Source organism: Cavia porcellus, unplaced genomic scaffold, assembly GCF_034190915.1.
Source record: "Cavia porcellus strain 051 isolate PalLab524CR breed Dunkin Hartley unplaced genomic scaffold, mCavPor4.1 scaffold_34, whole genome shotgun sequence".
NCBI lineage: Eukaryota > Metazoa > Chordata > Mammalia > Rodentia > Caviidae > Cavia > Cavia porcellus.
Window position 1 is genome coordinate 18,496,681 of NW_026947517.1, and position 12,519 is coordinate 18,509,199.

Consider the following 12,519-nt stretch of genomic DNA (forward strand, 5'->3'; position numbering starts at 1 on the left):
GTGAAAACAAAATTCAAAATGTTATGTGAAGGGACCATTTCATTGGTGAAACCATGACCCAATAGACATTTTCTCTTTTGAAACTTCGTACATTATCCATATATGTTCTCAAAGGGAAGGAATACACAGGATTAAGGCTGATTTTTTTCCCGTATTTTGTGTTCCACCAGATTTATTTGAAGATCTCCTGTCCTGCATCCACTGCCCAATGCAGAAGGCCACACATAGGACAACCAACATGAGAACTTCACTTCTACAGCCTGAATAAATCATCATGAGAATATACTTTTCCTTTCACCATCAAAGATTTTTACATCAGATTAACCAGCTCTCTTGCTTTCCCATGTTTTTCCCTGGTTTTTGTACCTTGAAATGGGTGTGCACTCTTCTCAGTCTTGATCTCCATCTTCCCCAATATTTCCAAACATATTCATCTGGGAAACATGTAAAGATCTTATTCGGGGCTTGTTTCATTGTTTTCAAATATCTGCCCTTGAAATTCAACTTCCACCACTGTCTCTCATATCCAAAGCTATGTGCTTGCAGAGGATTTCTGCTGAGAAATTTCACAGAAAGCTCTTATACTGCAGGTGAATGATGCCAGCAAGTCTTGACTGAATAGCTTAGGGAACAGGTCTCAGCCAAATGACAGACATGACAAGGGAAAAGAGTATGTTCAAGACAGGACATGGCAGAGATCATCTGCCAGGCCCTGGAATATTTCATATCCCATTGAAAGTACATCCATGTGTAGATTGGCAAGCATTTCCATCCACAAATTCTGAGCAGTGAAGCCTTCAGAGAGAATATTGTGGCATACCAGGCCAAGAATATTCATCCTATTTAAATCTTGCCGTACAAGGTCCTCTGTGCCACTGAGGTCTCCATGGCAACGCCCAGCATTGTGACTCAGGTCTCCTAATGCACACTTGTATCCTAGAGACTAAAGTCCAGCTCACAATGGTGCTCAGCCAATCACAGCCCAGTGTGGTTGCCTGGCAACCACAAGCTTGTGGATTTCTGTGAACTGTTTCAGCCCAAATCTGCAGCTTTCCACCTCATACAACCACAGCCATTCCAATCATGCAGTATTTGATTAGCCTCTCTATGTTGCCTCAGAATTTTTTTACAGTTGTAGCGATCAACAAAATTTGACATATTTTGAGAAGTGGAGGGAAGTAATTGGAAAACCTTTTGGTATGTCTGAGGTCTATGGGTTCCAAACTTGACTACCCCAGTCTTTTAAATTTTCACACCTAGAGCCTAAAATCCACCTCACAGTGATGTTCAGCCAATCTCAGCCCGGGGTGGTTGCTAGGCAACCACAAGCCTGTGGATTTCTGTGAACAGTTTCAGCCCAACTCTGCAGCTCTCCACCTCATACAACCACAGCCATTCCAATCATGCAGTATTTGAATCACCTCTCTAAGTTGCCCCCAAATTTATTGAAGTTGTGGTGATCAAGCAAATTTGACATATTTTGACAAGTGGAGGGAAGTAATTCGCTCTGTCTTTAGCTCTGTTTGTGGTACATGGGGTCCAAACTTGACTACCCCAGTCTATTCAATTTTCAAACTTAGAAAGCCAAATGTTTCAGGGGAGGAAAGAAAATGCCACAATGATTTGGGTTCTGCTGAGTTTCTGGTGGCTTGGGAAGCAAACCTGCAAACCATACATGCAATCTCTGCGGGATTACTGCCACCATGGTAGTATCAGTTAGCAGTAAAAGCCAGCAACCAGAAGATGAGTCCCAAAATGAAAGTGAATAGTTGCAGTGCATGAATATTTGGAGTGCCTGCTTCAACTATCCAGCTTTCTTGGGGTTCACATGTCTGCAATTGCTATTTCAAGGAGGTCTGCAGCCATTCCAGCATAAGCCTGAACACTAAACATGAGGTACTAGCTCAATACCTAAACCAACATAATACTAGATAGCTTATCACCAGCAGGTCTTCCCAGAATTGAAATGTAACATGGTGAAAGGGAAACCCTTAGAAACGGGATGCAAATGCCCCTTTCCCTAATAATCCCAGGTATTTTCTCATGGCATGGAATATTTAGACTCCACAACTCATGTAGTGAACCCAGGGACCTGGAACAAGTGTGTCTAGTTTTCTGTTGTCCTCTTTTTGGAAACAGCATCTTATGTAGTTGTTGAAAGATTCCTTGAGATAAATTCGTAGCCCAAGATGGACTGGAACTCCCAAGGATCCATCCACCTCAGCCCCCAGATGGCTGGGATTATAGGCATGAGCGACCAAGCCAAGCATGTGCACTGAAATTCTTACATAATTTGTAAAATACCACTACTGGACTATAGGTAGCTTCTGTGCTTCAGGCTTTAGGAATATGCCTCTCTTTGTGTTGGCTCCCCTTGTTCAGGTGTCCATTTCTATCGTGATAAGCTCCAAGGCCCCAGGCAAGGGGTGGCTGCCCTTCCTCTGGTGTGTCCTTGGATGATTACGGCCCAGGTGAACAGGGTTCAAATATATTGGATCCTGTGCATTTGAAAAGGAAATGAGTAAAAATTCATGAGTTAATGTGGACATGCCAGGGAATTGAGGGGCCATGATAGAGACAAAACTTCTGGCCATGGGCTGAAGGCTGAGGCTTCTGTACCTCTAGCTTCTTGAATAGTGTTTACATGGGCCTGCTGAGCAATTGTGTGCTCTCAAATGTTTTTCCATGGGTTTTGTTTTAATTTATTTTGTTTTTTCCTTTGTTTTTTTTTACATGGAAGGAACAGTTCCATGGTTTGAAGAAGCTGGAATGTCTTACCTAAGAGAAATTTGAAAAAAGGGACAATTCAGCAGCCAAGAATTTCTCAAATGCCCTTGGCGTTTTAAAAAAAAGTGACATAAAGTTGAGCGTGTCATGTCCATGTCTCTTTACAAAAGATTTTACCTCCTATTTGATAGGAATTACTGTTTCTTTGAAAGGTCAACCTGCACTGAAATAAAGATAATCCCTCCTTTCCTCATTCTGCTTGAAACCACATCCTGTGTTAGTTATATTTTCTTACGCAGCAACACTTGGAGATGACTACAGCAAGAGTTTCCCATTGGTGAAATTTCCATGGAGACACATGCAGTAATACTGCACAAATTCAAATGAAGTGCACTGTACCTTGACAATGGCAAGTCTGGGCAAACCTCTAGTAACTGAAAATCTTAGAAAGTCTGAAACTGAGTGAATGAAAATGGGCCTCTCCACATTTGGACAGGGCCTCTTGAGAAGCACACATTTGTGGAAAAAGTAATTATGAGAGACGAATGCACTCCCAAAACGGAATGGAAATTTTCTTGTTTAGGCCTGGAACGCTATGGCCTGGAGCCCTGTGGTTCTAACTGGATGAGCAAAGTGTGAGCAGAGATCAAAAGAAAACACACACCATTTAGGGAACCCGATACTTAACCAGGTGTGCAGAGTAGTGGCAAACTGTACTTGTGTCAATTTGCTCAAATCCTGTCTTCACAAGAAAGTAAATTCCAGCACGACCAGTGACTAGAGGAGGACACATTTCAAAGGACTTGTAAAAAGTCCAACACTGAATTTAGCCCAACACTGAATTTAGATGAAAAGTGGCAGAGTCTGTTAGTCTTTCAAGTTTTAATAGGAGAAACTTATAACATGTAATAGCTGTTACATGAATACGTTCAGAGCTTTTGGAGAGGTCTGAATCACTATGAGTGAGGGCTTCCCTGACTCACAAAGTTAAAAAGAGTAAAACAAACAATTTGAAAAATAAATCAACCAATAAAATACAAACACTAAGTCCAAAGGGTTTCACTGATTTTAAATTCACTTATGGAATGCACATCTATTGAACAGGCTTACTCTGCATTCTGCTTTACTCAGGCCCGGTACATGAGCAAGTGTGAAAACAAAATTCAAAATGTTATGTGAAGGGACCATTTCATTGGTGAAACCATGACCCAATAGACATTTTCTCTTTTGAAACTTCGTACATTATCCATATATGTTCTCAAAGGGAAGGAATACACAGGATTAAGGCTGATTTTTTTTCCGTATTTTGTGTTCCACCAGATTTATTTGAAGATCTCCTGTCCTGCATCCACTGCCCAATGCAGAAGGCCACACATAGGACAACCAACATGAGAACTTCACTTCTACAGCCTGAATAAATCATCATGAGAATATACTTTTCCTTTCACCATCAAAGATTTTTACATCAGATTAACCAGCTCTCTTGCTTTCCCATGTTTTTCCCTGGTTTTTGTACCTTGAAATGGGTGTGCACTCTTCTCAGTCTTGATCTCCATCTTCCCCAATATTTCCAAACATATTCATCTGGGAAACATGTAAAGATCTTATTCGGGGCTTGTTTCATTGTTTTCAAATATCTGCCCTTGAAATTCAACTTCCACCACTGTCTCTCATATCCAAAGCTATGTGCTTGCAGAGGATTTCTGCTGAGAAATTTCACAGAAAGCTCTTATACTGCAGGTGAATGATGCCAGCAAGTCTTGACTGAATAGCTTAGGGAACAGGTCTCAGCCAAATGACAGACATGACAAGGGAAAAGGGTATGTTCAAGACAGGACATGGCAGAGATCATCTGCCAGGCCCTGGAATATTTCATATCCCATTGAAAGTACATCCATGTGTAGATTGGCAAGCATTTCCATCCACAAATTCTGAGCAGTGAAGCCTTCAGAGAGAATATTGTGGCATACCAGGCCAAGAATATTCATCCTATTTAAATCTTGCCGTACAAGGTCCTCTGTGCCACTGAGGTCTCCATGGCAACGCCCAGCATTGTGACTCAGGTCTCCTAATGCACACTTGTATCCTAGAGACTAAAGTCCAGCTCACAATGGTGCTCAGCCAATCACAGCCCAGTGTGGTTGCCTGGCAACCACAAGCTTGTGGATTTCTGTGAACTGTTTCAGCCCAAATCTGCAGCTTTCCACCTCATACAACCACAGCCATTCCAATCATGCAGTATTTGATTAGCCTCTCTATGTTGCCTCAGAATTTTTTTACAGTTGTAGCGATCAACAAAATTTGACATATTTTGAGAAGTGGAGGGAAGTAATTGGAAAAACTTTTGGTATGTCTGAGGTCTATGGGTTCCAAACTTGACTACCCCAGTCTTTTAAATTTTCACACCTAGAGCCTAAAATCCACCTCACAGTGATGTTCAGCCAATCTCAGCCCGGGGTGGTTGCTAGGCAACCACAAGCCTGTGGATTTCTGTGAACAGTTTCAGCCCAACTCTGCAGCTCTCCACCTCATACAACCACAGCCATTCCAATCATGCAGTATTTGAATCACCTCTCTAAGTTGCCCCCAAATTTATTGAAGTTGTGGTGATCAAGCAAATTTGACATATTTTGACAAGTGGAGGGAAGTAATTCGCTCTGTCTTTAGCTCTGTTTGTGGTACATGGGGTCCAAACTTGACTACCCCAGTCTATTCAATTTTCAAACTTAGAAAGCCAAATGTTTCAGGGGAGGAAAGAAAATGCCACAATGATTTGGGTTCTGCTGAGTTTCTGGTGGCTTGGGAAGCAAACCTGCAAACCATACATGCAATCTCTGCGGGATTACTGCCACCATGGTAGTATCAGTTAGCAGTAAAAGCCAGCAACCAGAAGATGAGTCCCAAAATGAAAGTGAATAGTTGCAGTGCATGAATATTTGGAGTGCCTGCTTCAACTATCCAGCTTTCTTGGGGTTCACATGTCTGCAATTGCTATTTCAAGGAGGTCTGCAGCCATTCCAGCATAAGCCTGAACACTAAACATGAGGTACTAGCTCAATACCTAAACCAACATAATACTAGATAGCTTATCACCAGCAGGTCTTCCCAGAATTGAAATGTAACATGGTGAAAGGGAAACCCTTAGAAACGGGATGCAAATGCCCCTTTCCCTAATAATCCCAGGTATTTTCTCATGGCATGGAATATTTAGACTCCACAACTCATGTAGTGAACCCAGGGACCTGGAACAAGTGTGTCTAGTTTTCTGTTGTCCTCTTTTTGGAAACAGCATCTTATGTAGTTGTTGAAAGATTCCTTGAGATAAATTCGTAGCCCAAGATGGACTGGAACTCCCAAGGATCCATCCACCTCAGCCCCCAGATGGCTGGGATTATAGGCATGAGCGACCAAGCCAAGCATGTGCACTGAAATTCTTACATAATTTGTAAAATACCACTACTGGACTATAGGTAGCTTCTGTGCTTCAGGCTTTAGGAATATGCCTCTCTTTGTGTTGGCTCCCCTTGTTCAGGTGTCCATTTCTATCGTGATAAGCTCCAAGGCCCCAGGCAAGGGGTGGCTGCCCTTCCTCTGGTGTGTCCTTGGATGATTACGGCCCAGGTGAACAGGGTTCAAATATATTGGATCCTGTGCATTTGAAAAGGAAATGAGTAAAAATTCATGAGTTAATGTGGACATGCCAGGGAATTGAGGGGCCATGATAGAGACAAAACTTCTGGCCATGGGCTGAAGGCTGAGGCTTCTGTACCTCTAGCTTCTTGAATAGTGTTTACATGGGCCTGCTGAGCAATTGTGTGCTCTCAAATGTTTTTCCATGGGTTTTGTTTTAATTTATTTTGTTTTTTCCTTTGTTTTTTTTTACATGGAAGGAACAGTTCCATGGTTTGAAGAAGCTGGAATGTCTTACCTAAGAGAAATTTGAAAAAAGGGACAATTCAGCAGCCAAGAATTTCTCAAATGCCCTTGGCGTTTTAAAAAAAAGTGACATAAAGTTGAGCGTGTCATGTCCATGTCTCTTTACAAAAGATTTTACCTCCTATTTGATAGGAATTACTGTTTCTTTGAAAGGTCAACCTGCACTGAAATAAAGATAATCCCTCCTTTCCTCATTCTGCTTGAAACCACATCCTGTGTTAGTTATATTTTCTTACGCAGCAACACTTGGAGATGACTACAGCAAGAGTTTCCCATTGGTGAAATTTCCATGGAGACACATGCAGTAATACTGCACAAATTCAAATGAAGTGCACTGTACCTTGACAATGGCAAGTCTGGGCAAACCTCTAGTAACTGAAAATCTTAGAAAGTCTGAAACTGAGTGAATGAAAATGGGCCTCTCCACATTTGGACAGGGCCTCTTCTGAAGCACACATTTGTGGAAAAAGTAATTATGAGAGACAAATGCACTCCCAAAACGGAATGGAAATTTTCTTGTTTAGGCCTGGAACGCTATGGCCTGGAGCCCTGTGGTTCTAACTGGATGAGCAAAGTGTGAGCAGAGATCAAAAGAAAACACACACCATTTAGGGAACCCGATACTTAACCAGGTGTGCAGAGCAGTGGCAAACTGTACTTGTGTCAATTTGCTCAAATCCTGTCTTCACAAGAAAGTAAATTCCAGCACGACCAGTGACTAGAGGAGGACACATTTCAAAGGACTTGTAAAAAGTCCAACACTGAATTTAGCCCAACACTGAATTTAGATGAAAAGTGGCAGAGTCTGTTAGTCTTTCAAGTTTTAATAGGAGAAACTTATAACATGTAATAGCTGTTACATGAATACGTTCAGAGCTTTTGGAGAGGTCTGAATCACTATGAGTGAGGGCTTCCCTGACTCACAAAGTTAAAAAGAGTAAAACAAACAATTTGAAAAATAAATCAACCAATAAAATACAAACACTAAGTCCAAAGCGTTTCACTGATTTTAAATTCACTTATGGAATGCACATCTATTGAACAGGCTTACTCTGCATTCTGCTTTACTCAGGCCCGGTACATGAGCAAGTGTGAAAACAAAATTCAAAATGTTATGTGAAGGGACCATTTCATTGGTGAAACCATGACCCAATAGACATTTTCTCTTTTGAAACTTCGTACATTATCCATATATGTTCTCAAAGGGAAGGAATACACAGGATTAAGGCTGCTTTTTTTCCCGTATTTTGTGTTCCACCAGATTTATTTGAAGATCTCCTGTCCTGCATCCACTGCCCAATGCAGAAGGCAACACATAGGACAACCAACATGAGAACTTCACTTCTACAGCCTGAATAAATCATCATGAGAATATACTTTTCCTTTCACCATCAAAGATTTTTACATCAGATTAACCAGCTCTCTTGCTTTCCCATGTTTTTCCCTGGTTTTTGTACCTTGAAATGGGTGTGCACTCTTCTCAGTCTTGATCTCCATCTTCCCCAATATTTCCAAACATATTCATCTGGGAAACATGTAAAGATCTTATTCGGGGCTTGTTTCATTGTTTTCAAATATCTGCCCTTGAAATTCAACTTCCACCACTGTCTCTCATATCCAAAGCTATGTGCTTGCAGAGGATTTCTGCTGAGAAATTTCACAGAAAGCTCTTATACTGCAGGTGAATGATGCCAGCAAGTCTTGACTGAATAGCTTAGGGAACAGGTCTCAGCCAAATGACAGACATGACAAGGGAAAAGGGTATGTTCAAGACAGGACATGGCAGAGATCATCTGCCAGGCCCTGGAATATTTCATATCCCATTGAAAGTACATCCATGTGTAGATTGGCAAGCATTTCCATCCACAAATTCTGAGCAGTGAAGCCTTCAGAGAGAATATTGTGGCATACCAGGCCAAGAATATTCATCCTATTTAAATCTTGCCGTACAAGGTCCTCTGTGCCACTGAGGTCTCCATGGCAATGCCCAGCATTGTGACTCAGGTCTCCTAATGCACACTTGTATCCTAGAGACTAAAGTCCAGCTCACAATGGTGCTCAGCCAATCACAGCCCAGTGTGGTTGCCTGGCAACCACAAGCTTGTGGATTTCTGTGAACTGTTTCAGCCCAAATCTGCAGCTTTCCACCTCATACAACCACAGCCATTCCAATCATGCAGTATTTGATTAGCCTCTCTATGTTGCCTCAGAATTTTTTTACAGTTGTAGCGATCAACAAAATTTGACATATTTTGAGAAGTGGAGGGAAGTAATTGGAAAACCTTTTGGTATGTCTGAGGTCTATGGGTTCCAAACTTGACTACCCCAGTCTTTTAAATTTTCACACCTAGAGCCTAAAATCCACCTCACAGTGATGTTCAGCCAATCTCAGCCCGGGGTGGTTGCCTGGCAACCACAAGCCTGTGGATTTCTGTGAACAGTTTCAGCCCAACTCTGCAGCTCTCCACCTCATACAATCACAGCCATTCCAATCATGCAGTATTTGAATCACCTCTCTAAGTTGCCCCCAAATTTATTGAAGTTGTGGTGATCAAGCAAATTTGACATATTTTGAAAAGTGGAGGGAAGTAATTCGCTCTGTCTTTAGCTCTGTTTGTGGTACATGGGGTCCAAACTTGACTACCCCAGTCTATTCAATTTTCAAACTTAGAAAGCCAAATGTTTCAGGGGAGGAAAGAAAATGCCACAATGATTTGGGTTCTGCTGAGTTTCTGGTGGCTTGGGAAGCAAACCTGCAAACCATACATGCAATCTCTGCGGGATTACTGCCACCATGGTAGTATCAGTTAGCGGTAAAAGCCAGCAACCAGAAGATGAGTCCCAAAATGAAAGTGAATAGTTGCAGTGCATGAATATTTGGAGTGCCTGCTTCAACTATCCAGCTTTCTTGGGGTTCACATGTCTGCAATTGCTATTTCAAGGAGGTCTGCAGCCATTCCAGCATAAGCCTGAACACTAAACATGAGGTACTAGCTCAATACCTAAACCAACATAATACTAGATAGCTTATCACCAGCAGGTCTTCCCAGAATTGAAATGTAACATGGTGAAAGGGAAACCCTTAGAAACGGGATGCAAATGCCCCTTTCCCTAATAATCCCAGGTATTTTCTCATGGCATGGAATATTTAGACTCCACAACTCATGTAGTGAACCCAGGGACCTGGAACAAGTGTGTCTAGTTTTCTGTTGTCCTCTTTTTGGAAACAGCATCTTATGTAGTTGTTGAAAGAGGCCTTGAGATAAATTCGTAGCCCAAGATGGACTGGAACTCCCAAGGATCCATCCACCTCAGCCCCCAGATGGCTGGGATTATAGGCATGAGTGACCAAGCCAAGCATGTGCACTGAAATTCTTACATAATTTGTAAAATACCACTACTGGACTATAGGTAGCTTCTGTGCTTCAGGCTTTAGGAATATGCCTCTCTTTGTGTTGGCTCCCCTTGTTCAGGTGTCCATTTCTATCGTGATAAGCTCCAAGGCCCCAGGCAAGGGGTGGCTGCCCTTCCTCTGGTGTGTCCTTGGATGATTACGGCCCAGGTGAACAGGGTTCAAATATATTGGATCCTGTGCATTTGAAAAGGAAATGAGTAAAAATTCATGAGTTAATGTGGACATGCCAGGGAATTGAGGGGCCATGATAGAGACAAAATTTCTGGCCATGGGCTGAAGGCTGAGGCTTCTGTACCTCTAGCTTCTTGAATAGTGTTTACATGGGCCTGCTGAGCAATTGTGTGCTCTCAAATGTTTTTCCATGGGTTTTGTTTTAATTTATTTTGTTTTTTCCTTTGTTTTTTTTTACATGGAAGGAACAGTTCCATGGTTTGAAGAAGCTGGAATGTCTTACCTAAGAGAAATTTGAAAAAAGGGACAATTCAGCAGCCAAGAACTTCTCAAATGCCCTTGGCGTTTTAAAAAAAAGTGACATAAAGTTGAGCGTGTCATGTCCATGTCTCTTTACAAAAGATTTTACCTCCTATTTGATAGTAATTACTGTTTCTTTGAAAGGTCAACCTGCACTGAAATAAAGATAATCCCTCCTTTCCTCATTCTGCTTGAAACCACATCCTGTGTTAGTTATATTTTCTTACGCAGCAACACTTGGAGATGACTACAGCAAGAGTTTCCCATTGGTGAAATTTCCATGGAGACACATGCAGTAATACTGCACAAATTCAAATGAAGTGCACTGTACCTTGACAATGGCAAGTCTGGGCAAACCTCTAGTAACTGAAAATCTTAGAAAGTCTGAAACTGAGTGAATGAAAATGGGCCTCTCCACATTTGGACAGGGCCTCTTCTGAAGCACACATTTGTGGAAAAAGTAATTATGAGAGACGAATGCACTCCCAAAACGGAATGGAAATTTTCTTGTTTAGGCCTGGAACGCTATGGCCTGGAGCCCTGTGGTTCTAACTGGATGAGCAAAGTGTGAGCAGAGATCAAAAGAAAACACACACCATTTAGGGAACCCGATACTTAACCAGGTGTGCAGAGTAGTGGCAAACTGTACTTGTGTCAATTTGCTCAAATCCTGTCTTCACAAGAAAGTAAATTCCAGCACGACCAGTGACTAGAGGAGGACACATTTCAAAGGACTTGTAAAAAGTCCAACACTGAATTTAGCCCAACACTGAATTTAGATGAAAAGTGGCAGAGTCTGTTAGTCTTTCAAGTTTTAATAGGAGAAACTTATAACATGTAATAGCTGTTACATGAATACGTTCAGAGCTTTTGGAGAGGTCTGAATCACTATGAGTGAGGGCTTCCCTGACTCACAAAGTTAAAAAGAGTAAAACAAACAATTTGAAAAATAAATCAACCAATAAAATACAAACACTAAGTCCAAAGGGTTTCACTGATTTTAAAACCACTTATGAAATGCACATCTATTGAACAGGCTTACTCTGCATTCTGATTTACTCAGGCCCGGTACATGAGCAAGTGTGAAAGCAAAATTCAAAATGTTATGTGAAGGGACCATTTCATTGGTGAAACCATGACCCAATAGACATTTTCTCTTTTGAAACTTCGTACATTATCCATATATGTTCTCAAAGGGAAGGAATACACAGGATTTCGGCTGATTTATTTCAGTATTTTGTGTTCCACCAGATTTATTTGAAGATCTCCTGTCCTGCATCCACTGCCCAATGCAGAAGGCCACACATAGGACAACCAACATGAGAACTTCACTTCTACAGCCTGATTAAATCATCATGAGAATATACTTTTCCTTTCACCATCAAAGATTTTTACATCAGATTAACCAGCTCTCTTGCTTTCCCATGATTTTCCCTGGTTTTTGTACCTTGAAATGGGTGTGCACTCTTCTCAGTCTTGATCTCCATCTTCCCCAATATTTCCAAACATATTCATTTGGGAAACATGTAAAGATCTTATTCGGGGCTTGTTTCATTGTTTTCCAATATCTGCCCTTGAAATTCAACTTCCACCACTGTCTCTCATATCCAAAGCTATGTGCTTGCAGAGGATTTCTGCTGAGAAATTTCACAGAAAGCTCTTATATTGCAGGTGAATGATGCCAGCAAGTCTTGACTGAATGGCTTAGGGGACAGATCTCAGCCAAATGACAGACATGACAAGGGAAAAGGGTATGTTCAAGGACAGGACATGGCAGAGATCATCTGCCAGGCCCTGGAATATTTCATATCCCATTGAAAGTACATCCATGTGTAGATTGGCCATCATTTCCATCCACAAATTCTGAGCAGTGAAGCCTTCAGAGAGAATATTGTGGCATACCAGGCCAAGAATATTCATCCTATTTAAATCTTGCCGTACAAGGTCCTCTGTGCCACTGAGGTCTCCAT